This window comes from Rhinoderma darwinii, unplaced genomic scaffold (genome assembly GCF_050947455.1).
Source record: "Rhinoderma darwinii isolate aRhiDar2 unplaced genomic scaffold, aRhiDar2.hap1 Scaffold_609, whole genome shotgun sequence".
NCBI lineage: Eukaryota > Metazoa > Chordata > Amphibia > Anura > Rhinodermatidae > Rhinoderma > Rhinoderma darwinii.
The window spans coordinates 1-23,731 of NW_027464164.1; the positions used below are offsets into that span (position 1 = coordinate 1).

The window sequence follows — 23,731 nt, forward strand, 5'->3', positions numbered from 1 at the left end:
TAAACGACATAATAAAAACTCAACCGCACCACGGATTCCCAGACAGTCTCCCACACTGGTGCTAGCGAGGCCTTAAGCTGTGTAACTTCTGCGTTCGGACGAGAGCAGGCACATTCAGCTTAGAATGGCCATTGACGTTAAATGCTTTAATCCATAGTCCTATTTAATCTATTGTGAAACAAAATCTAAACGACATAATAAAAAGTCAACCGCACCACGGATTCCCAGACAGTCTCCCACACTGGTACTAGCGAGGCGTTAAGCTGTGTAACTTCTGCGATCTAACGAGAGCAGGCACATTCAGCTTAGAATGAGCATTGACTTTAAATGCTTTAATCCATAGTCCTTTTTAATCGATTGTGAAACAAAATCTAAACGACATAATAAAAAGTCAACCGCACCACGGATTCCCAGACAGTCTCCCACACTGGTACTAGCGAGGCCTTAAGCTGTGTAACTTCTGCGATCTGACGAGAGCAGGCACATTCAGCTTAGAATGGCCATTGACATTAAAAGCCTTAATCCATAGTCCTATTTAATCTATTGTGAAGCAAAATCTAAACAACATAATAAAAAGTCAACCGCACCACGGATTCCCAGTCAGTCTCCCACACTGGTACTAGCGAGGACTTAAGCTATGTAACTTCTGCGTTCTGACGAGAGCAGGCACATTCAGCTTAGAATGGCCATTGACGTTAAATGCTTTAATCCATAGTCCTTTTTAATCGATTGTGAAACAAAATCTAAACGACATAATAAAAAGTCAACCGCTCCACGGATTCCCAGACAGTCTCCCACACTGGTACTAGCGAGGCCTTAAGCTGTGTAACTTCTGCGATCTGACGAGAGCAGGCACATTCAGCTTAGAATGGCCATTGACATTAAATGCTTTAATCCATAGTCCTTTTTAATCGATTGTGAAACAAAATCTAAACGACATAATAAAAAGTCAACAGCACCACGGATTCCCAGACAAGTCTCCCACACTGGTACTAGCGAGGCCTTAAGCTGTGTAACTCCTGCGATCTGACGAGAGCAGGGACATTCATCTTAGAATGGCCATTGACATTAAATGCTTTAATCCACAGTCCTTTTTAATCGATTGTGAAACAAAATCTAAACGACATAATAAAAAGTCAACCGCACCACGGATTCCCAGACAGTCTCCCACACTGGTACTAGCGAGGCGTTTAGCTGTGTAACTTCTGCGATCTAACGAGAGCAGGCACATTCAGCTTAGAATGAGCATTGACTTTAAATGCTTTAATCCATAGTCCTTTTTAATCGATTGTGAAACAAAATCTAAACGACATAATAAAAAGTCAACCGCACCACGGATTCCCAGACAGTCTCCCACACTGGTACTAGCGAGGCCTTAAGCTGTGTAACTTCTGCGATCTGACGAGAGCAGGCACATTCAGCTTAGAATGGCCATTGACATTAAAAGCCTTAATCCATAGTCCTATTTAATCTATTGTGAAGCAAAATCTAAACAACATAATAAAAAGTCAACCGCACCACGGATTCCCAGTCAGTCTCCCACACTGGTACTAGCGAGGACTTAAGCTATGTAACTTCTGCGTTCTGACGAGAGCAGGCACATTCAGCTTAGAATGGCCATTGACGTTAAGCGCTTTAATCCATAGTCCTTTTTAATCGATTGTGAAACAAAATCTAAACGACATAATAAAAAGTCAACCGCACCACGGATTCCCAGACAGTCTCCCACACTGGTACTAGCGAGGCCTTAAGCTGTGTAACTTCTGCGATCTGACGAGAGCAGGCACATTCAGCTTAGAATGGCCATTGACATTAAATGCTTTAATCCATAGTCCTTTTTAATCGATTGTGAAACAAAATCTAAACGACATAATAAAAAGTCAACAGCACCACGGATTCCCAGACAAGTCTCCCACACTGGTACTAGCGAGGCCTTAAGCTGTGTAACTTCTGCGATCTGACGAGAGCAGGGACATTCAGCTTAGAATGGCCATTGACATTAAATGCTTTAATCCACAGTCCTTTTTAATCGATTGTGAAACAAAATCTAAACGACATAATAAAAATTCAACCGCACAACGGATTCCGAGACAGTCTCCCACACTGGTACTAGCGAGGCCTTAAGCTGGGTAACTTCTGCGATCTGACGAGAGCAGGGACATTCAGCTTAGAATGGCCATTGACGTTAAATGATTTAATCCATAGTCCTATTTAATCTATTGTGAAACAAAATCTAAACGACATAATAAAAAGTCAACCGCACCACGGATTCCCAGACAGTCTCCCACACTGGTACTAGGTAGGCATTAAGCTGTGTAACTTCTGCGATCTAACAAGAGCAGGCACATTCAGCTTAGAATGGCCATTGACATTAAATGCTTTAATCCATAGTCCTTTTTAATCGATTGTGAAACAAAATCTAAACGACATAATAAAAAGTCAACCGCACCACGGATTCCAACACAGTCTCCCACACTGGTACTAGCGAGGCCTTAAGCTGTGTAACTTCTGCGATCTGACAAGAGCAGGCACATTCAGCTTAGAATGGCCAATGACATTAAAAGCCTTAATCCATAGTTCTATTTAATCTATTGTGAAACAAAATCTAAACAACATAATAAAAAGTCAACCGCACCACGCATTCCCAGACAGTCTCCCACACTGGTACCAGCGAGGCCTTAAGCTGTGTAACTTCTGCGATCTGACGAGAGCAGGGACATTCAGCTTAGAATGGCCATTGACATTAAAGGCTTTAATCCATAGTCCTTTTTAATCTATTGTGAAACAAAATCTAAACAACATAATAAAAAGTCGCCCGCACCACGGATTCCCAGACAGTCTCCCACACTCGTACTAGCGAGGCCTTAAGCTTTGTAACTTCTGCGATCTGACGAGAGCAGGGACATTCAGCTTAGAATGGCCATTGACATTAAAGTCTTTAATCCATAGTCCTTTTTAATCGATTGTGAAACAAAATCTAAACGACATAATAAAAATTCAACCACACCACGGATTCCCAGACAGTCTCCTACACTGGTACTAGCGAGGCCTTAAGCTGTGTAACTTCTGCGTTCTGACGAGAGCAGGTACATTCAGCTTAGAATGGCTATTGACGTTTAATGCTTTAATCCATAGTCCTTTTTAATCTATTGTGAAACAAAATCTAAACGACATAATAAAAAGTCAACCGCACCACAGATTCCCAGACATTCTCCCACACTGGTACTAGCGAGGCCTTAAGCTGTGTAACTTCTGCGATCTGACGAGAGGAGGCACATTCAGCTTAGAATGGCCATTGACATTAAATGCTTTAATCCATAGTCCTTTTTAATCGATTGTGAAACAAAATCTAAACGAAATAATAAAAAGTCAACCGCACCACGGATTCCCAGACAGTCTCCCACAATGGTACTAGCGAGGCCTTAAGCTATGTAACTTCTGCGTTCTGACGAGAGCAGGCACATTCAGCTTAGAATGGCCATTGACATTAAATGCGTTAATCCATAGTCCTTTTTAATCGATTGTGAAACAAAATCTAAACGACATAATAAAAAGTCAACCGCACCACGGATTCCAACATAGTCTCCCACACTGGTACTAGCGAGGTCTTAAGCTGTGTAACTTCTGCGATCTGACGAGAGCAGGCACATTCAGCTTAGAATGGCCATTGACATTAAAAGCCTTAATCCATAGTTCTATTTAATCTATTGTGAAACAAAAATCTAAACAACATAATAAAAAGTCAACCGCACCACGCATTCCCAGACAGTCTCCCACACTGGTACCAGCGAGGCCTTAAGCTGTGTAACTTCTGCGATCTGACGAGAGCAGGGACATTCAGCTTAGAATGGCCATTGACATTAAAGGCTTTAATCCATAGTCCTTTTTAATCGATTGTGAAACAAAATCTAAACGACATAATAAAAATTCAACCACACCACGGATTCCCAGACAGTCTCCCACACTGGTACTAGCGAGGCCTTAAGCTGTGTAACTTCTGCATTCTGACGAGAGCAGGTACATTCAGCTTAGAATGGCTATTGACGTTAAATGCTTTAATCCATAGTCCTATTTAATCTATTGTGAAACAAAATCTAAACGACATAATAAAAAGTCAACCGCACCACAGATTCCCAGACATTCTCCCACACTGGTACTAGCGAGGCCTTAAGCTGTGTAACTTCTGCGATCTGACGAGAGGAGGCACATTCAGCTTAGAATGGCCATTGCCGTTAAATGCTTTAATCCATAGTCCTTTTTAATCGATTGTGAAACAAAATCTAAACGACATAATAAAAAGTCAACCGCACCACGGATTCCCAGACAGTCTCCCACACTGGTACTAGCGAGGCCTTAAGCTGTGTAACTTCTGCGATCTGACGAGAGCAGGCACTTTCAGCTTAGAATGGCCATTGACGTTAAATGTTTTAATCCATAGTCCTATTTAATCTATTGTGAAACAAAATCTAAACGAAATAATAAAAAGTCAACCGCACCACGGATTCCCAGACAGTCTCCCACACTGTTACTAGCGAGGCGTTAAGCTGTTTAACTTCTGCGATCTAACGAGAGCATGCACATTCAGCTTAGAATGGCCATTGACATTAAATGCTTTAATCCATAGTCCTTTTTAATCGATTGTGAAACAAAATCTAAACGACATAATAAAAAGTCAACCGCACCACGGATTCCCAGACAGTCTCCCACACTGGTACTAGCGAGGCCTTAAGCTGTGTAACTTCTGCAATCTGACGAGAGCAGGCACATTCAGCTTAGAATGGCCATTGACATTAAATGCGTTAATCCACAGTCCTTTTTAATCGATTGTGAAACAAAATCTAAACGACATAATAAAAAGTCAACCGCACCACGCATTCCCAGACAGTCTCCCACACTGGTACCAGCGAGACCTTAAGCTGTGTAACTTCTGCGATCTGACGAGAGCAGGGACATTCAGCTTAGAATGGCCATTGACATTAAATGCTTTAATCCATAGTCCTTTTTAATAGATTGTGAAACAAAATCTAAACGACATAATAAAAAGTCAACCGCACCACGCATTCCCAGACAGTCTCCCACACTGGTACCAGCGAGACCTTAAGCTGTGTAACTTCTGCGATCTGACGAGAGCAGGGACATTCAGCTTAGAATGGCCATTGACATTAAATGCTTTAATCCATAGTCCTTTTTAATAGATTGTGAAACAAAATCTAAACGACATAATAAAAATTCAACCACACCACGGATTTCCAGACAGTCTCCCACACTGGTACTAGCGAGGCCTTAAGCTGTGTAACTTCTGCGATCTGACGAGAGCAGGCACATTCAGCTTAGAATGGCCATTGACGTTAAATGCTTTAATCCATAGTCCTATTTAATCTATTGTGAAACAAAATCGAAACGACATAATAAAAAGTCTACCACACCACGGATTCCCAGACAGTCTCCCACACTCGTACTAGCGAGGCCTTAAGCTATGTAACTTCTGCGTTCTGACGAGAGCAGGCACATTCAGCTTAGAATGGCCATTGACATTAAATGCTTTAATCCATAGTCCTTTTTAATCGATTGTGAAACAAAATCTAAACGACATAATAAAAAGTTAACCGCACCACGGATTCCCAGACAGTCTCCCACACTGGTACTAGCGAGGCCTTAAGCTGTGTAACTTCTGCGATCTGACGAGAGCAGGCACATTCAGCTTAGAATGGCCATTGACATTAAATGCTTTAATCCATAGTCCTTTTTAATCGATTGTGAAACAAAATCTAAACGACATAATAAATAGTCAACCGCACCACGGATTCCCAGACAGTCTCCCACACTGGTACTAGCGAGGCCTTAAGCTGTGTAACTTCTGCGATCTGACGAGAGCAGGCACATTCAGCTTCGAATGGCCATTGACATTAAAAGCCTTAATCCATAGTCCTATTTAATCTATTGTGAAACAAAATCTAAACAACATAATAAAAAGTCAACCGCACCACGCATTCCCAGACAGTCTCCCACACTGGTACCAGCGAGGCCTTAAGCTGTGTAACTTCTGCGATCTGACGAGAGCAGGGACATTCAGCTTAGAATGGCCATTGACATTAAAGGCTTTAATCCATAGTCCTTTTTAATCGATTGTGAAACAAAATCTAAACGACATAATAAAAACTCAACCGCACCACGGATTCCCAGACAGTCTCCCACACTGTTGCTAGCGAGGCCTTAAGCTGTGTAACTTCTGCGTTCGGACGAGAGCAGGCACATTTAGCTTAGAATGGCCATTGACGTTAAATGCTTTAATCCATAGTCCTATTTAATCTATTGTGAAACAAAATCTAAACGACATAATAAAAAGTCAACCGCACCACGGATTCCCAGACAGTCTCCCACACTGGTACTAGCGAGGCGTTAAGCTGTGTAACTTCTGCGATCTAACGAGAGCAGGCACATTCAGCTTAGAATGAGCATTGACTTTAAATGCTTTAATCCATAGTCCTTTTTAATCGATTGTGAAACAAAATCTAAACGACATAATAAAAAGTCAACCGCACCACGGATTCCCAGACAGTCTCCCACACTGGTACTAGCGAGGCCTTAAGCTGTGTAACTTCTGCGATCTGACGAGAGCAGGCACATTCAGCTTAGAATGGCCATTGACATTAAAAGCCTTAATCCATAGTCCTATTTAATCTATTGTGAAGCAAAATCTAAACAACATAATAAAAAGTCAACCGCACCACAGATTCCCAGTCAGTCTCCCACACTGGTACTAGCGAAGACTTAAGCTATGTAACTTCTGCGTTCTGACGAGAGCAGGCACATTCAGCTTAGAATGGCCATTGACGTTAAATGCTTTAATCCATAGTCCTTTTTAATCGATTGTGAAACAAAATCTAAACGACATAATAAAAAATCAACCGCACCACGGATTCCCAGACAGTCTCCCACACTGGTACTAGCGAGGCCTTAAGCTGTGTAACTTCTGCGATCTGACGAGAGCAGGCACATTCAGCTTAGAATGGCCATTGACATTAAATGCTTTAATCCATAGTCCTTTTTAATCGATTGTGAAACAAAATCTAAACGACATAATAAAAAGTCAACAGCACCACGGATTCCCAGACAAGTCTCCCACACTGGTACTAGCGAGGCCTTAAACTGTGTAATTTCTGCGATCTGACGAGAGCAGGGACATTCAGCTTAGAATGGCCATTGACCTTAAATGCTTTAATCCACAGTCCTTTTTAATCGATTGTGAAACAAAATTAAACGACATAATAAAAATTCAGCCGCACAACGGATTCCGAGACTGTCTCCCACACTGGTACTAGCGAGGCTTTAAGCTGGGTAACTTCTGCGATCTGACGAGAGCAGGGACATTCAGCTTAGAATGTCCATTGACGTTAAATGATTTAATCCATAGTCCTATTTAATCTATTGTGAAACAAAATCTAAACGACATAATAAAAAGTCAACCGCACCACGGATTCCCAGACAGTCTCCCACACTGGTACTAGGTAGGCGTTAAGCTGTGTAACTTCTGCGATCTAACGAGAGCAGGCACATTCAGCTTAGAATGGCCATTGACATTAAATGCGTTAATCCATAGTCCTTTTTAATCGATTGTGAAACAAAATCTAAACGACATAATAAAAAGTCAACCGCACCACGGATTCCCAGATAGTCACCCACACTGGTACTAGCGAGGCGTTAAGCTGTGTAACTTCTGCGATCTAACGAGAGCAGGCACATTCAGCTTAGAATGGCCATTGACATTAAATGCTTTAATCCATAGTCCTTTTTAATCGATTGTGAAACAAAATCTAAACGACATAATAAAAAGTCAACCGCACCACGGATTCCAACACAGTCTCCCACACTGGTACTAGCGAGGCCTTAAGCTGTGTAACTTCTGCGATCTGACGAGAGCAGGCACATTCAGCTTAGAATGGCCATTGACATTAAAAGCCTTAATCCATAGTTCTATTTAATCTATTGTGAAACAAAATCTAAACAACATAATAAAAAGTCAACCGCACCACGCATTCCCAGACAGTCTCCCACACTGGTACCAGCGAGGCCTTAAGCTGTGTAACTTCTGCGATCTGACGAGAGGAGGGACATTCAGCTTAGAATGGCCATTGACATTAAAGTCTTTAATCCATAGTCCTTTTTAATCGATTGTGAAACAAAATCTAAACAACATAATAAAAAGTCGACCGCACCACGGATTCCCAGACAGTCTCCCACACTCGTACTAGCGAGGCCTTAAGCTGTGTAACTTCTGCGATCTGACGAGAGCAGGGACATTCAGCTTAGAATGGCCATTGACATTAAAGTCTTTAATCCATAGTCCTTTTTAATCGATTGTGAAACAAAATCTAAACGACATAATAAAAATTCAACCACACCACGGATTCCCAGACAGTCTCCCACACTGGTACTAGCGAGGCCTTAAGCTGTGTAACTTCTGCGTTCTGACGAGAGCAGGCACATTCAGCTTAGAATGGCTAATGACGTTAAATGCTTTAATCCATAGTCCTATTTAATCTATTGTGAAACATAATCTAAACGACATAATAAAAAGTCAACCGCACCACGGATTCCCAGACAGTCTCCCACACTGGTACTAGCGAGGCCTTAAGCTGTGTAACTTCTGCGATCTGACGAGAGCAGGCACATTCAGCTTAGAATTGCCATTGACATTAAATGCTTTAATCCATAGTCCTTTTTAATCTATTGTGAAACAAAATCTAAACGACATAATAGAAAGTCAACCGCACCACAGATTCCCAGACATTCTCCCACACTGGTACTAGCGAGGCCTTAAGCTGTGTAACTTCTGCGATCTGACGAGAGGAGGCACATTCAGCTTAGAATGGCCATTGACATTAAATACTTTAATCCATAGTCCTTTTTAATCGATTGTGAAACAAAATCTAAACGACATAATAAAAAGTCAACCGCACCACGGATTCCCAGACAGTCTCCCACACTGGTACTAGCGAGGCCTGAAGCTGTGTAACTTCTGCGATCTGACGAGAGCAGGGACATTCAGCTTAGAATGGCCATTGACATTAAATGCTTTAATCCATAGTCCTTTTTAATCGATTGTGAAACAAAATCTAAACGACATAATAAAAATTCAACCGCACCACGGATTCCCAGACAGTCTCCCACACTGGTACTAGCGAGGCCTTAAGCTGTGTAACTTCTGCGATCTGACGAGAGCAGGCACTTTCAGCTTAGAATGGCCATTGACGTTAAATGTTTTTATCCATAGTCCTATTTAATCTATTGTGAAACAAAATCTAAACGAAATAATAAAAAGTCAACCGCACCACGGATTCCCAGACAGTCTCCCACACTGGTACTAGCGAGGCCTTAAGCTATGTAACTTCTGCGTTCTGACGAGAGAAGGCACATTCAGCTTAGAAAGGCCATTGACATTAAATGCTTTAATCCATAGTCCTTTTTAATCGATTGTGAAACAAAATCTAAACGACATAATAAAAAGTCAACCGCACCACGGATTCCAACATAGTCTCCCACACTGGTACTAGCGAGGCCTTAAGCTGTGTAACGTCTGCGATCTGACGAGAGCAGGCACATTCAGCTTAGAATGGCCATTGACATTAAAAGCCTTAATCCATAGTTCTATTTAATCTATTGTGAAACAAAATCTAAACAACATAATAAAAAGTCAACCGCACCACGCATTCCCAGACAATCTCCCACACTGGTACCAGCGAGGCCTTAAGCTGTGTAACTTCTGCGATCTGACGAGAGCAGGGACATTCAGCTTAGAATGGCCATTGACATTAAAGGTTTTAATCCATAGTCCTTTTTAATCGATTGTGAAACAAAATCTAAACAACATAATAAAAAGTCGACCGCACCACGGATTCCCAGACAGTCTCCCACACTCGTACTAGCGAGGCCTTAAGCTGTGTAACTTCTGCGATCTGACGAGAGCAGGGACATTCAGCTTAGAATGGCCATTGACATTAAAGGCTTTAATCCATAGTCCTTTTTAATCGATTGTGAAACAAAATCTAAACGACATAACAAAAATTCAACCACACCACGGATTCCCAGACAGTCTCCCACACTGGTACTAGCGAGGCCTTAAGCTGTGTAACTTCTGCATTCTGACGAGAGCAGGTACATTCAGCTTAGAATGGCTATTGACGTTAAATGCTTTAATCCATAGTCCTATTTAATCTATTGTGAAACATAATCTAAACGACATAATAAAAAGTCAACCGCACCACGGATTCCCAGACAGTCTCCCACACTGGTACTAGCGAGGCCTTAAGATGTGTGACTTCTGCGATCTGACGAGAGCAGGGACATTCAGCTTAGAATGGCCATTGACATTAAAGTCTTTAATCCATAGTCCTTTTTAATCCATTGTGAAACAAAATCTAAACGACATAATAAAAATTCAACCACACCACGGATTCCCAGACAGTCTCCCACACTGGTACTAGCGAGGCCTTAAGCTGTGTAACTTCTGCATTCTGACGAGAGCAGGTACATTCAGCTTAGAATGGCTATTGACGTTAAATGCTTTAATCCATAGTCCTATTTAATCTATTGTGAAACATAATCTAAACGACATAATAAAAAGTCAACCGCACCACGGATTCCCAGACAGTCTCCCACACTGGTACTAGCGAGGCCTTAAGCTGTGTAACTTCTGCGATCTGACGAGAGCAGGCACATTCAGCTTAGAATGGCCATTGACATTAAATGCTTTAATCCATAGTCCTTTTTAATCTATTGTGAAACAAAATCTAAACGACATAATAAAAAGGCAACCGCACCACAGATTCCCAGACATTCTCCCACACTGGTACTAGCGAGGGCCTTAAGCTGTGTAACTTCTGCGATCTGACGGAGAGGAGGCACATTCAGCTTAGAATGGCCATTGACAGTAAATGCTTTAATCCATAGTCCTTTTTTAATCGACTGTGAAACAAAATCTAAACGACATAATAAAAAGTCAACCGCACCACGGATTCCCAGACAGTCTCCCACACTGATACTAGCGAGGCCTTAAGCTGTGTAACTTCTGCGATCTGACGAGAGCAGAGACATTCAGCTTAGAATGGCCATTGACATTAAATGCTTTAATCCATAGTCTTTTTAATCGATTGTGAAACAAAATCTAAACGACATAATAAAAATTCAACCGCACCACGGATTCCCAGACAGTCTCCCACACTGGTACTAGCGAGGCCTTAAGCTGTGTAACTTCTGCGATCTGACGAGAGCAGGCACTTTCAGCTTAGAATGGCCATTGACGTTAAATGTTTTAATCCATAGTCCTATTTAATCTATTGTGAAACAAAATCTAAACTAAATAATAAAAAGTCAACCGCACCACGGATTCCCAGACAGTCTCCCACACTGTTACTAGCGAGGCGTTAAGCTGTTTAACTTCTGCGATCTAACGAGAGCATGCACATTCAGCTTAGAAATGGCCATTGACATTAAATGCTTTAATCCATAGTCCTTTTTAATCGATTGTGAAACAAAATCTAAACGACATAATAAAAAGTCAACCGCACCACGGATTTCCCAGACAGTCTCCCACACTGGTACTAGGCGAGGCCTTAAGCTGTGTAACTTCTGCGATCTGACGAGAGCAGGCACATTCAGCTTAGAATGGCCATTGACATTAAAAGCCTTAATCCATAGTCCTATTTAATCTATTGTGAAACAAATCTAAACAACATATTAAAAAGGCAACCGCACCACGGATTCCCAGACAGTCTCCCACACTCGTACTAGCGAGGCCTTAAGCTATGTAACTTCTGCGTTCTGACGAGAGCAGGCACATTCAGCTTAGAATGGCCATTGACATTAAATGCTTTAATCCATAGTCTTTTTAATCGATTGTGAAACAAAATCTAAACGACATAATAAAAAGTTAACCGCACCACGGATTCCCAGACAGTCTCCCACACTAGTACTAGAGAGGCCTTAAGCTGTGTAACTTCTGCGATCTGACGAGAGCAGGCACATTCAGCTTAGAATGGCCATTGACATTAAATGCTTTAATCCACAGTCCTTTTTAATCGATTGTGAAACAAAATCTAAACGACATAATAAAAAGTCAACCGCACCACGGATTCCCAGACAGTCTCCACACTGGTACTAGCGAGGCCTTAAGCTGTGTAACTTCTGCGATCTGACGAGAGCAGGCACATTCAGCCTTAGAATGGCCATTGACATTAAAAGCCTTAATCCATAGTCCTATTTAATCTATTGTGAAACAAAATCTAAACAACATAATAAAAAGTCAACCGCACCACGCATTCCCAGACAGTCTCCCACACTGGTACCAGCGAGACCTTAAGCTGTGTAACTTCTGCGATCTGACGAGAGCAGGGACATTCAGCTCTAGAATGGCCATTGACATTAAAGGCTTTAATCCATAGTCCTTTTTAATCGATTGTGAAACAAAATCTAAACGACATAATAAAAACTCAACCGCACCACGGATTCCCAGACAGTCTCCCACACTGGTGCTAGCGGGGCCTTAAGCTGTGTAACTTCTGCGTTCGGACGAGAGCAGGCACATTCAGCTTAGAATGGCCATTGACGTTAAATGCTTTAATCCATAGTCCTATTTAATCTATTGTGAAACAAATCTAAACGACATTATAAAAAGTCAACCGCACCACAGATTCCCAGACAGTCTCCCACACTGGTACTAGCGAGGCGTTAAGCTGTGTAACTTCTGCGATCTAACGAGAGCAGGCACATTCAGCTTAGAATGAGCATTGACTTTAAATGCTTTAATCCATAGTCCTTTTTAATCGATTGTGAAACAAAATCTAAACGACATAATAAAAAGTTAACCGCACCACTGATTCCCAGACAGTCTCCCACAATGGTACTAGCGAGGCCTTAAGCCGTGTAACTTCTGCGATCTGACGAGAGCAGGCACATTCAGCTTAGAATGGCCATTGACATTAAAAGCCTTAATCCATAGTCCTATTTAATCTATTGTGAAACAAAATCGAAACAACATAATAAAAAGTCAACCGCGCCACGGATTCCCAGACAGTATCCCACACTGGTACTAGCGAGGACTTAAGCTATGTAACTTCTGCGTTCTGACGAGAGCAGGCACATTCAGCTTAGAATGGCCATTGACGTTAAATGCTTTAATACATAGTCCTTTTTAATCGATTGTGAAACAAAATCTAAACGACATAATAAAAAGTCAACCGCACCACGGATTCCCAGACAGTCTCCCACACTGGTACTAGCGAGGCCTTAAGCTGTGTAACTTCTGCGATCTGACGAGAGCAGGCACATTCAGCTTAGAATGGCCATTGACATTAAATGCTTTAATCCATAGTCCTTTTTAATCGATTGTGAAACAAAATCTAAACGACATAATAAAAAGTCAACAGCACCACGGATTCCCAGACAAGTCTCCCACACTGGTACTAGCGAGGCCTTAAGCTGTGTAACTTTTGCGATCTGACGAGAGCAGGGACATTCAGCTTAGAATGGCCATTGACATTAAATGCTTTAATCCATAGTCCTTTTTAATCGATTGTGAAACAAAATCTAAACGACATAATAAAAATTCAACCGCACAACGGATTCCGAGACAGTCTCCCACACTGGTACTAGCGAGGCCTTAAGCTGGGTAACTTCTGCGATCTGACGAGAGCAGGGACATTAAGCTTAGAATGGCCATTGACGTTAAATGATTTAATCCATAGTCCTATTTAATCTATTGTGAAACAAAATCTAAACGACATAATAAAAAGTCAACCGCACCACGGATTCCCAGACAGTCTCCCACACTGGTACTAGGGAGGCGTTAAGCTGTGTAACTTCTGCGATCTAACGAGAGCAGGCACATTCAGCTTAGAATGGCCATTGACATTAAATGATTTAATCCATAGTCCTTTTTAATCGATTGTGAAACAAAATCTAAACGACATAATAAAAAGTCAACCGCACCACGGATTCCCAGACAGTCTCCCACACTGGTACTAGCGAGGCCTTAAGCTGTGTAACTTCTGCGATCTGACGAGAGCAGGCACATTCAGCTTGGAATGGCCATTGACATTAAAAGCCTTAATCCATAGTCCTATTTAATCTATTGTGAAACAAAATCTAAACAACATAATAAAAAGTCAACCGCACCACGCATTCCCAGACAGTCTCCCACACTGGTACCAGCGAGGCCTTAAGCTGTGTAACTTCTGCGATCTGACGAGAGCAGGGACATTCAGCTTAGAATGGCCATTGACATTAAAGGCTCTAATCCATAGTCCTTTTTAATCGATTGTGAAACAAAATCTAAACGACATAATAAAAACTCAACCGCACCACGGATTCCCAGACAGTCTCCCACACTGGTACTAGCGAGGCCTTAAGCTGTGTAACTTCTGTGATCTGACGAGAGCAGGCACATTCAGCTTAGAATGGCCATTGACATTAAATGCTTTAATCCATAGTCCTTTTTAATCGATTGTGAAACAAAATCTAAACGACATAATAAAAAGTCAACAGCACCACGGATTCCCAGACAGTCTCCCACACTGGTACTAGCGAGGCCTTAAGCTGTGTAACTTCTGTGATCTGACAAGAGCAGGCACATTCAGCTTAGAATAGCCATTGACATTAAATGCTTTAATCCATAGTCCTTTTTAATCGATTGTGAAACAAAATCTAAACGACATAATAAAAAGTCAACAGCACCACTGATTCCCAGACAGTCTCCCACACTGGTACTAGCGAGGCCTTAAGCTGTGTAACTTCTGCGTTCGGACGAGAGCAGGTACATTCAGCTCAGAATGGCCACTGACGTTAAATGCTTTAATCCATAGTCCTATTTAATCTATTGTGAAACAAAATCTAAACGACATAATAAAAACTCAACCGCACCACGGATTCCCAGACAGTCTCCCACACTGGTACTAGCGAGGCCTTAAGCTGTGTAACTTCTGCGTTCGGACGAGAGAAGGTACATTCAGCTTAGAATGGCCACTGACGTTAAATGCTTTAATCCATAGTCCTATTTAATCTATTGTGAAACAAAATCTAAACGACATAATAAAAACTCAACCGCACCACGGATTCCTAGACAGTCTCCCACACTGGTACTAGCGAGGCGTTAAGCTGTGTATCTTCTGTGATCTGACGAGAGCAGGCACATTCAGCTTAGAATGGCCATTGATGTTAAATGCTTTAATCCATAGTCCTTTTTAATCGATTGTGAAACAAAATCTAAACGACATAATAAAAAGTCAACCGCACCACGGATTCCCAGACAGTCTCCCACACTGGTACTAGCGAGGCCTTAAGCTGTGTAACTTCTGCGATCTGACGAGAGCAGGCACATTCAGCTTAGAATGGCCATTGACATTAAATGCTTTAATCCATAGTCCTTTTTAATCGATTGTGAAACAAAATCTAAACGACATAATAAAGAGTCAACAGCACCACGGATTCCCAGACAGTCTCCCACACTGGTACTACCGAGGCCTTAAGCTGTGTAACTTCTGCGATCTGACGAGAGCAGAGACATTCAGCTTAGAATGGCCATTGACATTAAATGCTTTAATCCATAGTCCTTTTTAATCGATTGTGAAACAAAATCTAAACGACATAATAAAAATTCAACCGCACAACGGATTCCGAGACAGTCTCCCACACTGGTACTAGCGAGGCCTTAAGCTGGGTAACTTCTGCTATCTGACGAGAGCAGGCACATTCAGCTTAGAATGGCCATTGACGTTAAATGATTTAATCCATAGTCCTATTTAATCTATTGTGAAAAAAAATCTAAACGACATAATAAGAAGTCAACCGCACCACGGATTCCCAGACAGTCTCCCACACTGGTACTAGGGAGGCGTTAAGCTGTGTAACTTCTGCGATCTGACGAGAGCAGGGACATTCAGTTTAGAATGGCCATTGACATTAAATGCTTTAATCCATAGTCCTTTTTAATCGATTGTGAAACAAAATCTAAACGACATAATAAAAATTCAACCGCACCACGGATTCCCAGACAGTCTCCCACACTGGTACTAGGGAGGCGTTAAGCTGTGTAACTTCTGCGATCTGACGAGAGCAGGGACATTCAGTTTAGAATGGCCATTGACATTAAATGCTTTAATCCATAGTCCTTTTTAATCGATTGTGAAACAAAATCTAAACGACATAATAAAAATTCAACCGCACCACGGATTCCCAGACAGTCTCCCACACTGGTACTAGCGAGGCCTTAAGCTGTGTAACTTCTGCGTTCTACATTCAGCTTAGAATGGCTATTGACGTTAAATGCTTTAATCCAGAGTCCTATTTAATCTATTGTGAAACATAATCTAAACGACATAATAAAAAGACAACCGCACCACGGAATCCCAGACAGTCTCCCACACTGGTACTAGCGAGGCCTTAAGCTGTGTAACTTCTGCGATCTGACGAGAGCAGGAACATTCAGCTGAGAACGGCCATTGACATTAAATGCTTTAATCCATAGTCCTTTTTAATCTATTGTGAAACAAAATCTAAACGACATAATAAAAAGTCAACCGCTCCACGGATTCCCAGACAGTCTCCCACACTGGTACTAGCGAGGCCTTAAGCTGTGTAACTTCTGCGATCTGACAAGAGCAGGCACATTCAGCTTAGAATGGCCATTGACATTAAATGCTTTAATCCATAGTCCTTTTTAATCGATTGTGAAACAAAATCTAAACGACATAATAAAAAGTCAACCGCACCACGGATTCCCAGACAGTCTCCCACACTGGTACTAGCGAGGCCTTAAGCTGTGTAACTTCTGCGATCTGACGAGAGCAGGGACATTCAGCTTAGAATGGCCATTGACATTAAATGCTTTAATCCATAGTCCTTTTTAATCGATTGTGAAACAAAATCTAAACGACATAATAAAAATTCAACCGCACCACGGATTCCCAGACAGTCTCCCACACTGGTACTAGCGAGGCCTTAAGCTGTGTAACTTCTGCGATCTGACGAGAGCAGGCACATTCAGCTTAGAATGGCCATTGTCGTTAAATGTTTTAATCCATAGTCCTATTTAATCTATTGTGAAACAAAATCTAAACGAAATAATAAAAAGTCAACCGCACCACGGATTCCCAGACAGTCTCCCACACTGTTACTAGCGAGGCGTTAAGCTGTTTAACTTCTGCGATCTAACGAGAGAAGGCACATTCAGCTTAGAATGGCCATTGACATTAAATGCTTTAATCCATAGTCCTTTTTAATCGATTGTGAAACAAAATCTAAACGACATAATAAAAAGTCAACCGCACCACGGATTCCCAGACAGTCTACCACACTGGTACTAGCGAGGCCTTAAGCTGTGTAACTTCTGCGATCTGACGAGAGCATTCACATTCAACTTAGAATGGCCATTGACATTAAAAGCCTTAATCCATAGTCCTATTTAATCTATTGTGAAACAAAATCTAAACAACATAATAAAAAGTCAACCGCACCACGGATTCCCAGACAGTCTCCCACACTGGTACTAGCGAGGCCTTAAGCTGTGTAACTTCTGCGATCTGACGTGAGCAGGCACATTCAGCTTAGAATGGCCATTGACAATAAAAGCCTTAATCCATAGTCCTATTTAATCTATTGTGAAACAAAATCTAAACAACATATTAAAAAGTCAACCGCACCACGCATTCCCAGACAGTCTCCCACACTGGTACCAGCGAGACCTTAAGCTGTGTAACTTCTGCGATCTGACGAGAGCAGGGACATTCAGCTTAGAATAGCCATTGACATTAAAGGCTTTAATCCATAGTTCTTTTTAATCGATTGTGAAACAAAATCTAAACGACATAATAAAAAGGCAACCGCACCACGGATTCCCAGACAGTCTCCCACACTGGTACTAGCGAGGCGTTAAGCTGTGTAACTTCTGCAATCTAACGAGAGCAGGCACATTCAGCTTAGAATGAGCATTGACTTTAAATGCTTTAATCCATAGTCCTTTTTAATCGATTGTGAAACAAAATCTAAACAACATAATAAATAGTCAACCGCACCACGGATTCCCAGACAGTCTCCCACACTGGTACTAGCGAGGCCTTAAGCTGTGTAATTACTGCGATCTGACGAGAGCAGGCACATTCAGATTAGAATGGCCATTGACAACAAATGCTTTAATCCATAGTTCTTTTTAATCGATTGTGAAACAAAATCTAAACAACATAATTAAAAGTCAACTGCACCACGGATTCCCAGACCGTCTCCCACACTGGTACTAGCGAGGCCTTAAGCTGTGTAACTTGTGCAATCTGACGAGAGCAGGCACATTCAGCTTAGAATGGCCACTGACTTTAAATGCTTTAATCCATAGTCATTTTTAATCGATTGTGAAACAAAAACTAAACGACATAATAAAACATCAACCGCACCACGGATTCCCAGATAGTCTCCCACACTGGTACTAGCGAGGCCTTAAGCTGTGTAACTTCTGCGATCTGCCAAGTGCAAGCACATTCAGCTTAGAATGGCCATTGACATTAAAATGCTTTAATCCATAGTCCTATTTAATCGATTGTGAAACATAATCTAAACGACATAATAAAAAGTCAACCACACCACGGATTCCCAGACAGTCTCCAACACTGGTACTAGCGAGGTCTTAAACTGTGTAACTTCTGCGAGCTGACGAGAGCAGGCACATTCAGCTTAGAATAGCCATTGACATTAAAACATTAAAATGCTTTAATCCATAGTCCTTTTTAATCGATTGTGAAACAAAATCTAAACAACATAATTAAAAGTCAACCGCACCACAGATTCCCAGCCAGTCTCCCACACCGGTACTAGCAAGGCCTTGAGCTGTGTAACTTCTGCAATCTGACGAGAGCAGGCACATCTTGCTTATAATGGCCAATGATATTAAATGCTTTAATCCATAGTCCTTTTTAATCGATTGTGAAAAAATATCTAAACGCCATAATAAAAAGTCAACCGCACCACGGATTCCCAGACAGTCTCCCACACTGGTACTAGCGAGGCCTTAAGCTGTGTAACTTCTGCGATCTGACGAGAGCAGGCACATTCAGCTTAGAATGGCCATTGACATTAAAAGCCTTAATCCATAGTCCTATTTAATCTATTGTGAAACAAAATCTAAACAACATAATAAAAAGTCAACCGCTCCACGGATTCCCAGACAGTCTCCCACACTGGTACTAGCGAGGCCTTAAGCTATGTAACTTCTGGGAACTGACGAGTGCAGGCACATTCAGCTTAGAATGTCCATAGACTTTAGAATGTCCATAGACTTTAAAATGCTTTAATCCATAGTCCTTTTTAATCAAATGTGAAACATAATCTAAACGACATAATAAAAAGGCAACTGCACCATGGATTACCAGACAGTCTCCCACACTGGTAATAGCGAGGCCATAAGCTGTGTAACTTCTGCGATCTGATGAGAGCAGGCACATTCAGATTAGAATGGCAATTGACATTAAATGCTTTAATCCATAGTTCTTTTTAATCGATTGTGAAACAAAATCGAAACGACATAATAAAAAGTCAACCGCACCACGGATTCCCAGATAGTCTCCCACACTGGTACTAGCGAGGCCTTAAGCTGTGTAACTTCTGCGATCTGCCAAGTGCAAGCACATTCAGCTTAGAATGGCCATTGACATTAAAATGCTTTAATCCATAGTCCTATTTAATCGATTGTGAAACATAATCTAAACGACATAATAAAAAGTCAACCACACCACGGATTCCCAGACAGTCTCCAACACTGGTACTAGCGAGGTCTTAAACTGTGTAACTTCTGCGAGCTGACGAGAGCAGGCACATTCAGCTTAGAATAGGCATTGACATTAAAACATTAAAATGCTTTAATCCATAGTCCTTTTTAATCGATTGTGAAACAAAATCTAAACAACATAATTAAAAGTCAACCGCACCACAGATTCCCAGCCAGTCTCCCACACCGGTACTAGCAAGGCCTTGAGCTGTGTAACTTCTGCAATCTGACGAGAGCAGGCACATCTTGCTTATAATGGCCAATGATATTAAATGCTTTAATCCATAGTCCTTTTTAATCGATTGTGAAAAAATATCTAAACGCCATAATAAAAAGTCAACTGCACCACGGATTCCCAGACAGTCTCCCACACTGGTACTAGCGATGCCTTAAGCTGTGTAACTTCTGCGATCTGACGAGAGCAGGCACATTCAGCTTAGAATGGCCATTGACATTAAAAGCCTTAATCCATAGTCCTATTTAATCTATTGTGAAACAAAATCTAAACAACATAATAAAAAGTCAACCGCTCCACGGATTCCCAGACAGTCTCCCACACTGGTACTAGCGAGGCCTTAAGCTATGTAACTTCTGGGAACTGACGAGTGCAGGCACATTCAGCTTAGAATGTCCATAGACTTTAAAATGCTTTAATCCATAGTCCTTTTTAATCGAATGTGAAACATAATCTAAACGACATAATAAAAAGGCAACTGCACCATGGATTACCAGACAGTCTCCCACACTGGTAATAGCGAGGCCATAAGCTGTGTAATTTCTGCGATCTGACGAGTGCAGGAACATTCAGCTTAGAATGGCCATTGACAGTAAATGCTTTAATCCATAGTCCTTTTTAATCGATTGTGAAACAAAATCTAAACGACATAATAAAAAGTCAACCGCACCATGTATTCCCAGACAGTCTCCCACACTGGTAATAGCGAGGCCTTAAGCTGTGTAACTTCTGCGAACTGACGAGAGCAGGCACATTCAACTTAGAATGTCCATTGACATTAAATGCTTTTATCCATAGTCCTTTTTAATCGAATGTGAAACAAAATCTAAACGACATAATAAAAAGTCAAACGCACCACAGATTCCCAGACAGTCTCCCACACTGGTACTAGCGAGGCCTAAAGCTGTGTAACTTCTGCGATCTACCGAGAGCAGTCATATTGAGCTTAGAATGGCAATTGACATTAAATTCTTTAATCCATAGTCCTTTTTAATCGATTGTGAAACAAAATCTAAACGACATAATAAAAAGGCAACCGCACCACTGATTCACAGACAGTCTCCCACACTGGTACTAGCGAGGCCTTAAGCTGTGTAACTTGACGAGAGGAGGAACATTCAGCTTAGAATGGCAATCGACATTAGATACTTTAATCCATAGTCCTTTTTAATCGATTGTGAAACAAAATCTGAACGACATAATAGAAAGTCAACTTCTTCACAGATTTCCAGACAGTCTCCCACACTGGTACTAGCAAGGCCTTGAGCTGTGTAACTTGTGCAATCTGACGAGAGCAGGCACATTCAGCTTAGAATGGCCACTGACTTTAAATGCTTTAATCCATAGTCCTTTTTAATCGATTGTGAAACAAAATCTAAACGACATAATAAAAAGTCAACCGCACCACGGATTCCCAGACAGTCACCCACACTGGTACTAGCGAGGCGTTAAGCTGTGTAACTTCTGCGATCTAACGAGAGCAGGCACATTCAGCTTAGAATGGCCATTGACATTAAATGCTTTAATCCATAGTCCTTTTTAATCGATTGTGAAACAAAATCTAAACGACATAATAAAAAGTCAACCGCACCACGGATTCCAACACAGTCTCCCACACTGGTACTAGCGAGGCCTTAAGCTGTGTAACTTCTGCGATCTGACGAGAGCAGGCACATTCAGCTTAGAATGGCCATTGACATAAAAAGCCTTAATCCATAGTTCTATTTAATCTATTGTGAAACAAAATCTAAACAACATAATAAAAAGTCAACCGCACCACGCATTCCCAGACAGTCTCCCACACTGGTACCAGCGAGGCCTTAAGCTGTGTAACTTCTGCGATCTGACGAGAGCAGGGACATTCAGCTTAGAATGGCCATTGACATTAAAGACTTTAATCCATAGTCCTTTTTAATCGATTGTGAAACAAAATCTAAACGACATAATAAAAATTCAACCACACCACGGATTCCCAGACAGTCTCCCACACTGGTACTAGCGAGGCCTTAAGCTGTGTAACTTCTGCGTTCTGACGAGAGAAGGCACATTCAGCTTAGAATGCCTATTGACGTTAAATGCTTTAATCCATAGTCCTATTTAATCTATTGTGAAACATAATCTAAACGACATAATAAAAAGTCAACCGCACCACGGATTCCCAGACAGTCTCCCACACTGGTACTAGCGAGGCCTTAAGCTGTGTAACTTCTGCGATCTGACGAGAGCAGGCACATTCAGCTTAGAATGGCCATTGACATTAAATGCTTTAATCCATAGTCCTTTTTAATCTATTGTGAAACAAAATCTAAACGACATAATAAAAAGTCAACCGCACCACGGATTCCCAGACAGTCTCCCACACTGGTACTAGCGAGGCCTTAAGCTGTGTAACTTCTGCGATATGACGAGAGGAGGCACATTCAGCTTAGAATGGCCATTGACATTAAATGCTTTAATCCATAGTCCTTTTTAATCGATTGTGAAACAAAATCTAAACGACATAATAAAAAGTCAACCGCACCACGGATTCCCAGACAGTCTCCCACACTGGTACTAACGAGGCCTTAAGCTGTGTAACTTCTGCGATCTGACGAGAGCAGGGACATTCAGCTTAGAATGGCCATTGACATTAAATTCTTTAATCCATAGTCCTTTTTAATCGATTGTGAAACAAAATCTAAACGACATAATAAAAATTCAACCGCACCACGGATTCCCAGACAGTCTCCCACACTGGTACTAGCAAGGCCTTAAGCTGTGTAACTTCTGCGACCTGATGAGAGCAGGCACATTCAGCTTAGAATGGCCATTGACATTAAACTCTTTAATCCATAGTCCTTTTTAATCGATTTTGAAACAAATCTAAACGACATAATAAAAAGTCAACCGCACCTCGGATTCCCAGATAGTCTCTCACACTCGTACTAGTGAGGCCTTAAAGTGTTTTATATCTGCGATTTGACGAGAAAAGGCACATTTAAGCTTAGAATGGCTATTAACTTTTAAAGCTTTAGTCTATTTTAATTTTTAAACAATTGTGAAACAAATTCTAAACGACATAATAAAAAGTCAACAGCACCACGGAAGCCCAGAAAGTCTCCCACACTGGTACTAGCGAGGTGTTAAAGTGTTATTCATCTGCGATTTGACGAGAAAAGGCACATTTCAGCTAAGAATAGCCTTTAACTTTTAAAGCTTTAGTTTATTATTACTTTTAATCGATTGTGAAACAAATTCTAAACGACATAATAAAAAGTCAACCGCACCATGGATTCCCAGACAGTCTCCCACAATGGTACTAGCGAGGCCTTAGGCAGTGTAACTTCTGCGATCGGACGAGAGCAGGCACATTTAGCTTAGAATGGCCATTGACAATAACTGCTTTAATCCATAGTCCTATTTAATCTATTGTGAAACAAAATCTAAACAACATAATAAAAAGTCAACCGCACCACGGATTCCCAGACAGTATCCCACACTGGTACTAGCGAGGCCTTAAGCTGTGTAACTTCTGCGATCTGACGAGAGCAGGCACATTCAGCTTAGAATGGCCATTGACATTAAATGCTTTAATCCATAGTCCTTTTTAATAGATTGTGAAACAAAATCTAAACGACATAATAAAAAGTCAACCGCACCACGGATTCCAAGACAGTCTCCCACACTAGCGAGGCCTTAAGCTGTATAATTTC

The 23,731-nt window shown here is 41.4% G+C and overlaps 78 pseudogenes; all 78 read right to left on the reverse strand.

Moving 5' to 3' along the window:
- Positions 1–17: 17 nt before the first annotated feature.
- LOC142726023 (5S ribosomal RNA) lies at positions 18–136 on the reverse strand (annotated as a pseudogene).
- Positions 137–389: 253 nt separating this feature from the next.
- Positions 390–508, reverse strand: LOC142725755 (5S ribosomal RNA; annotated as a pseudogene).
- A 67-nt stretch (positions 509–575) lies between these two features.
- LOC142725928 (5S ribosomal RNA) lies at positions 576–694 on the reverse strand (annotated as a pseudogene).
- A 67-nt stretch (positions 695–761) lies between these two features.
- Positions 762–880, reverse strand: LOC142725717 (5S ribosomal RNA; annotated as a pseudogene).
- Positions 881–947: 67 nt separating this feature from the next.
- On the reverse strand, positions 948–1,067 carry LOC142726072 (5S ribosomal RNA; annotated as a pseudogene).
- Positions 1,068–1,320: 253 nt separating this feature from the next.
- LOC142725767 (5S ribosomal RNA) lies at positions 1,321–1,439 on the reverse strand (annotated as a pseudogene).
- A 67-nt stretch (positions 1,440–1,506) lies between these two features.
- Positions 1,507–1,625, reverse strand: LOC142725929 (5S ribosomal RNA; annotated as a pseudogene).
- Positions 1,626–1,692: 67 nt separating this feature from the next.
- On the reverse strand, positions 1,693–1,811 carry LOC142725779 (5S ribosomal RNA; annotated as a pseudogene).
- Positions 1,812–1,878: 67 nt separating this feature from the next.
- Positions 1,879–1,998, reverse strand: LOC142725707 (5S ribosomal RNA; annotated as a pseudogene).
- A 439-nt stretch (positions 1,999–2,437) lies between these two features.
- Positions 2,438–2,556, reverse strand: LOC142726126 (5S ribosomal RNA; annotated as a pseudogene).
- Positions 2,557–2,623: 67 nt separating this feature from the next.
- Positions 2,624–2,742, reverse strand: LOC142725837 (5S ribosomal RNA; annotated as a pseudogene).
- Positions 2,743–2,995: 253 nt separating this feature from the next.
- LOC142725662 (5S ribosomal RNA) lies at positions 2,996–3,114 on the reverse strand (annotated as a pseudogene).
- A 253-nt stretch (positions 3,115–3,367) lies between these two features.
- LOC142725680 (5S ribosomal RNA) lies at positions 3,368–3,486 on the reverse strand (annotated as a pseudogene).
- A 67-nt stretch (positions 3,487–3,553) lies between these two features.
- LOC142725875 (5S ribosomal RNA) lies at positions 3,554–3,672 on the reverse strand (annotated as a pseudogene).
- Positions 3,673–3,740: 68 nt separating this feature from the next.
- On the reverse strand, positions 3,741–3,859 carry LOC142725838 (5S ribosomal RNA; annotated as a pseudogene).
- Positions 3,860–3,926: 67 nt separating this feature from the next.
- On the reverse strand, positions 3,927–4,045 carry LOC142725934 (5S ribosomal RNA; annotated as a pseudogene).
- A 253-nt stretch (positions 4,046–4,298) lies between these two features.
- Positions 4,299–4,417, reverse strand: LOC142725619 (5S ribosomal RNA; annotated as a pseudogene).
- A 253-nt stretch (positions 4,418–4,670) lies between these two features.
- On the reverse strand, positions 4,671–4,789 carry LOC142725735 (5S ribosomal RNA; annotated as a pseudogene).
- Positions 4,790–4,856: 67 nt separating this feature from the next.
- LOC142726016 (5S ribosomal RNA) lies at positions 4,857–4,975 on the reverse strand (annotated as a pseudogene).
- A 67-nt stretch (positions 4,976–5,042) lies between these two features.
- Positions 5,043–5,161, reverse strand: LOC142726017 (5S ribosomal RNA; annotated as a pseudogene).
- A 67-nt stretch (positions 5,162–5,228) lies between these two features.
- LOC142726083 (5S ribosomal RNA) lies at positions 5,229–5,347 on the reverse strand (annotated as a pseudogene).
- Positions 5,348–5,414: 67 nt separating this feature from the next.
- Positions 5,415–5,533, reverse strand: LOC142726035 (5S ribosomal RNA; annotated as a pseudogene).
- Positions 5,534–5,600: 67 nt separating this feature from the next.
- On the reverse strand, positions 5,601–5,719 carry LOC142725733 (5S ribosomal RNA; annotated as a pseudogene).
- Positions 5,720–5,786: 67 nt separating this feature from the next.
- Positions 5,787–5,905, reverse strand: LOC142725789 (5S ribosomal RNA; annotated as a pseudogene).
- Positions 5,906–5,972: 67 nt separating this feature from the next.
- Positions 5,973–6,091, reverse strand: LOC142725839 (5S ribosomal RNA; annotated as a pseudogene).
- Positions 6,092–6,530: 439 nt separating this feature from the next.
- On the reverse strand, positions 6,531–6,649 carry LOC142725791 (5S ribosomal RNA; annotated as a pseudogene).
- Positions 6,650–6,716: 67 nt separating this feature from the next.
- Positions 6,717–6,835, reverse strand: LOC142726114 (5S ribosomal RNA; annotated as a pseudogene).
- Positions 6,836–6,902: 67 nt separating this feature from the next.
- Positions 6,903–7,021, reverse strand: LOC142725670 (5S ribosomal RNA; annotated as a pseudogene).
- Positions 7,022–7,088: 67 nt separating this feature from the next.
- On the reverse strand, positions 7,089–7,208 carry LOC142725792 (5S ribosomal RNA; annotated as a pseudogene).
- A 438-nt stretch (positions 7,209–7,646) lies between these two features.
- On the reverse strand, positions 7,647–7,765 carry LOC142725905 (5S ribosomal RNA; annotated as a pseudogene).
- A 67-nt stretch (positions 7,766–7,832) lies between these two features.
- LOC142725758 (5S ribosomal RNA) lies at positions 7,833–7,951 on the reverse strand (annotated as a pseudogene).
- Positions 7,952–8,204: 253 nt separating this feature from the next.
- LOC142725968 (5S ribosomal RNA) lies at positions 8,205–8,323 on the reverse strand (annotated as a pseudogene).
- Positions 8,324–8,390: 67 nt separating this feature from the next.
- On the reverse strand, positions 8,391–8,509 carry LOC142726006 (5S ribosomal RNA; annotated as a pseudogene).
- A 67-nt stretch (positions 8,510–8,576) lies between these two features.
- On the reverse strand, positions 8,577–8,695 carry LOC142725679 (5S ribosomal RNA; annotated as a pseudogene).
- A 253-nt stretch (positions 8,696–8,948) lies between these two features.
- On the reverse strand, positions 8,949–9,067 carry LOC142725663 (5S ribosomal RNA; annotated as a pseudogene).
- A 67-nt stretch (positions 9,068–9,134) lies between these two features.
- Positions 9,135–9,253, reverse strand: LOC142725696 (5S ribosomal RNA; annotated as a pseudogene).
- Positions 9,254–9,320: 67 nt separating this feature from the next.
- On the reverse strand, positions 9,321–9,439 carry LOC142725565 (5S ribosomal RNA; annotated as a pseudogene).
- A 67-nt stretch (positions 9,440–9,506) lies between these two features.
- On the reverse strand, positions 9,507–9,625 carry LOC142725912 (5S ribosomal RNA; annotated as a pseudogene).
- Positions 9,626–9,692: 67 nt separating this feature from the next.
- On the reverse strand, positions 9,693–9,811 carry LOC142726004 (5S ribosomal RNA; annotated as a pseudogene).
- A 67-nt stretch (positions 9,812–9,878) lies between these two features.
- On the reverse strand, positions 9,879–9,997 carry LOC142725969 (5S ribosomal RNA; annotated as a pseudogene).
- Positions 9,998–10,064: 67 nt separating this feature from the next.
- Positions 10,065–10,183, reverse strand: LOC142725935 (5S ribosomal RNA; annotated as a pseudogene).
- A 67-nt stretch (positions 10,184–10,250) lies between these two features.
- Positions 10,251–10,369, reverse strand: LOC142725985 (5S ribosomal RNA; annotated as a pseudogene).
- A 67-nt stretch (positions 10,370–10,436) lies between these two features.
- LOC142725936 (5S ribosomal RNA) lies at positions 10,437–10,555 on the reverse strand (annotated as a pseudogene).
- Positions 10,556–10,622: 67 nt separating this feature from the next.
- LOC142725803 (5S ribosomal RNA) lies at positions 10,623–10,741 on the reverse strand (annotated as a pseudogene).
- Positions 10,742–10,997: 256 nt separating this feature from the next.
- LOC142725997 (5S ribosomal RNA) lies at positions 10,998–11,116 on the reverse strand (annotated as a pseudogene).
- A 66-nt stretch (positions 11,117–11,182) lies between these two features.
- On the reverse strand, positions 11,183–11,301 carry LOC142725697 (5S ribosomal RNA; annotated as a pseudogene).
- A 254-nt stretch (positions 11,302–11,555) lies between these two features.
- On the reverse strand, positions 11,556–11,676 carry LOC142726065 (5S ribosomal RNA; annotated as a pseudogene).
- A 66-nt stretch (positions 11,677–11,742) lies between these two features.
- On the reverse strand, positions 11,743–11,861 carry LOC142725966 (5S ribosomal RNA; annotated as a pseudogene).
- Positions 11,862–11,927: 66 nt separating this feature from the next.
- LOC142725855 (5S ribosomal RNA) lies at positions 11,928–12,046 on the reverse strand (annotated as a pseudogene).
- Positions 12,047–12,486: 440 nt separating this feature from the next.
- LOC142726055 (5S ribosomal RNA) lies at positions 12,487–12,605 on the reverse strand (annotated as a pseudogene).
- Positions 12,606–12,857: 252 nt separating this feature from the next.
- Positions 12,858–12,976, reverse strand: LOC142726024 (5S ribosomal RNA; annotated as a pseudogene).
- A 67-nt stretch (positions 12,977–13,043) lies between these two features.
- LOC142726011 (5S ribosomal RNA) lies at positions 13,044–13,162 on the reverse strand (annotated as a pseudogene).
- Positions 13,163–13,229: 67 nt separating this feature from the next.
- Positions 13,230–13,348, reverse strand: LOC142725815 (5S ribosomal RNA; annotated as a pseudogene).
- A 67-nt stretch (positions 13,349–13,415) lies between these two features.
- Positions 13,416–13,535, reverse strand: LOC142725884 (5S ribosomal RNA; annotated as a pseudogene).
- Positions 13,536–13,788: 253 nt separating this feature from the next.
- On the reverse strand, positions 13,789–13,907 carry LOC142725568 (5S ribosomal RNA; annotated as a pseudogene).
- Positions 13,908–13,974: 67 nt separating this feature from the next.
- LOC142725716 (5S ribosomal RNA) lies at positions 13,975–14,093 on the reverse strand (annotated as a pseudogene).
- Positions 14,094–14,160: 67 nt separating this feature from the next.
- On the reverse strand, positions 14,161–14,279 carry LOC142725840 (5S ribosomal RNA; annotated as a pseudogene).
- Positions 14,280–14,346: 67 nt separating this feature from the next.
- Positions 14,347–14,465, reverse strand: LOC142725999 (5S ribosomal RNA; annotated as a pseudogene).
- Positions 14,466–14,532: 67 nt separating this feature from the next.
- Positions 14,533–14,651, reverse strand: LOC142725873 (5S ribosomal RNA; annotated as a pseudogene).
- Positions 14,652–14,718: 67 nt separating this feature from the next.
- LOC142725556 (5S ribosomal RNA) lies at positions 14,719–14,837 on the reverse strand (annotated as a pseudogene).
- Positions 14,838–14,904: 67 nt separating this feature from the next.
- Positions 14,905–15,023, reverse strand: LOC142726052 (5S ribosomal RNA; annotated as a pseudogene).
- A 253-nt stretch (positions 15,024–15,276) lies between these two features.
- LOC142725829 (5S ribosomal RNA) lies at positions 15,277–15,395 on the reverse strand (annotated as a pseudogene).
- A 67-nt stretch (positions 15,396–15,462) lies between these two features.
- On the reverse strand, positions 15,463–15,581 carry LOC142725595 (5S ribosomal RNA; annotated as a pseudogene).
- A 984-nt stretch (positions 15,582–16,565) lies between these two features.
- Positions 16,566–16,684, reverse strand: LOC142725959 (5S ribosomal RNA; annotated as a pseudogene).
- Positions 16,685–16,751: 67 nt separating this feature from the next.
- LOC142725617 (5S ribosomal RNA) lies at positions 16,752–16,870 on the reverse strand (annotated as a pseudogene).
- Positions 16,871–16,937: 67 nt separating this feature from the next.
- LOC142725906 (5S ribosomal RNA) lies at positions 16,938–17,056 on the reverse strand (annotated as a pseudogene).
- A 439-nt stretch (positions 17,057–17,495) lies between these two features.
- LOC142725615 (5S ribosomal RNA) lies at positions 17,496–17,614 on the reverse strand (annotated as a pseudogene).
- A 67-nt stretch (positions 17,615–17,681) lies between these two features.
- LOC142726094 (5S ribosomal RNA) lies at positions 17,682–17,800 on the reverse strand (annotated as a pseudogene).
- Positions 17,801–18,053: 253 nt separating this feature from the next.
- LOC142725845 (5S ribosomal RNA) lies at positions 18,054–18,172 on the reverse strand (annotated as a pseudogene).
- Positions 18,173–18,993: 821 nt separating this feature from the next.
- LOC142725841 (5S ribosomal RNA) lies at positions 18,994–19,112 on the reverse strand (annotated as a pseudogene).
- A 1,026-nt stretch (positions 19,113–20,138) lies between these two features.
- On the reverse strand, positions 20,139–20,257 carry LOC142725847 (5S ribosomal RNA; annotated as a pseudogene).
- Positions 20,258–21,432: 1,175 nt separating this feature from the next.
- Positions 21,433–21,551, reverse strand: LOC142725918 (5S ribosomal RNA; annotated as a pseudogene).
- A 67-nt stretch (positions 21,552–21,618) lies between these two features.
- LOC142725759 (5S ribosomal RNA) lies at positions 21,619–21,737 on the reverse strand (annotated as a pseudogene).
- Positions 21,738–21,804: 67 nt separating this feature from the next.
- LOC142725842 (5S ribosomal RNA) lies at positions 21,805–21,923 on the reverse strand (annotated as a pseudogene).
- A 253-nt stretch (positions 21,924–22,176) lies between these two features.
- Positions 22,177–22,295, reverse strand: LOC142725853 (5S ribosomal RNA; annotated as a pseudogene).
- Positions 22,296–22,548: 253 nt separating this feature from the next.
- Positions 22,549–22,667, reverse strand: LOC142725604 (5S ribosomal RNA; annotated as a pseudogene).
- Positions 22,668–22,734: 67 nt separating this feature from the next.
- LOC142725961 (5S ribosomal RNA) lies at positions 22,735–22,853 on the reverse strand (annotated as a pseudogene).
- Positions 22,854–23,479: 626 nt separating this feature from the next.
- On the reverse strand, positions 23,480–23,598 carry LOC142725676 (5S ribosomal RNA; annotated as a pseudogene).
- Between the last annotated feature and the right edge of the window lie 133 nt (positions 23,599–23,731).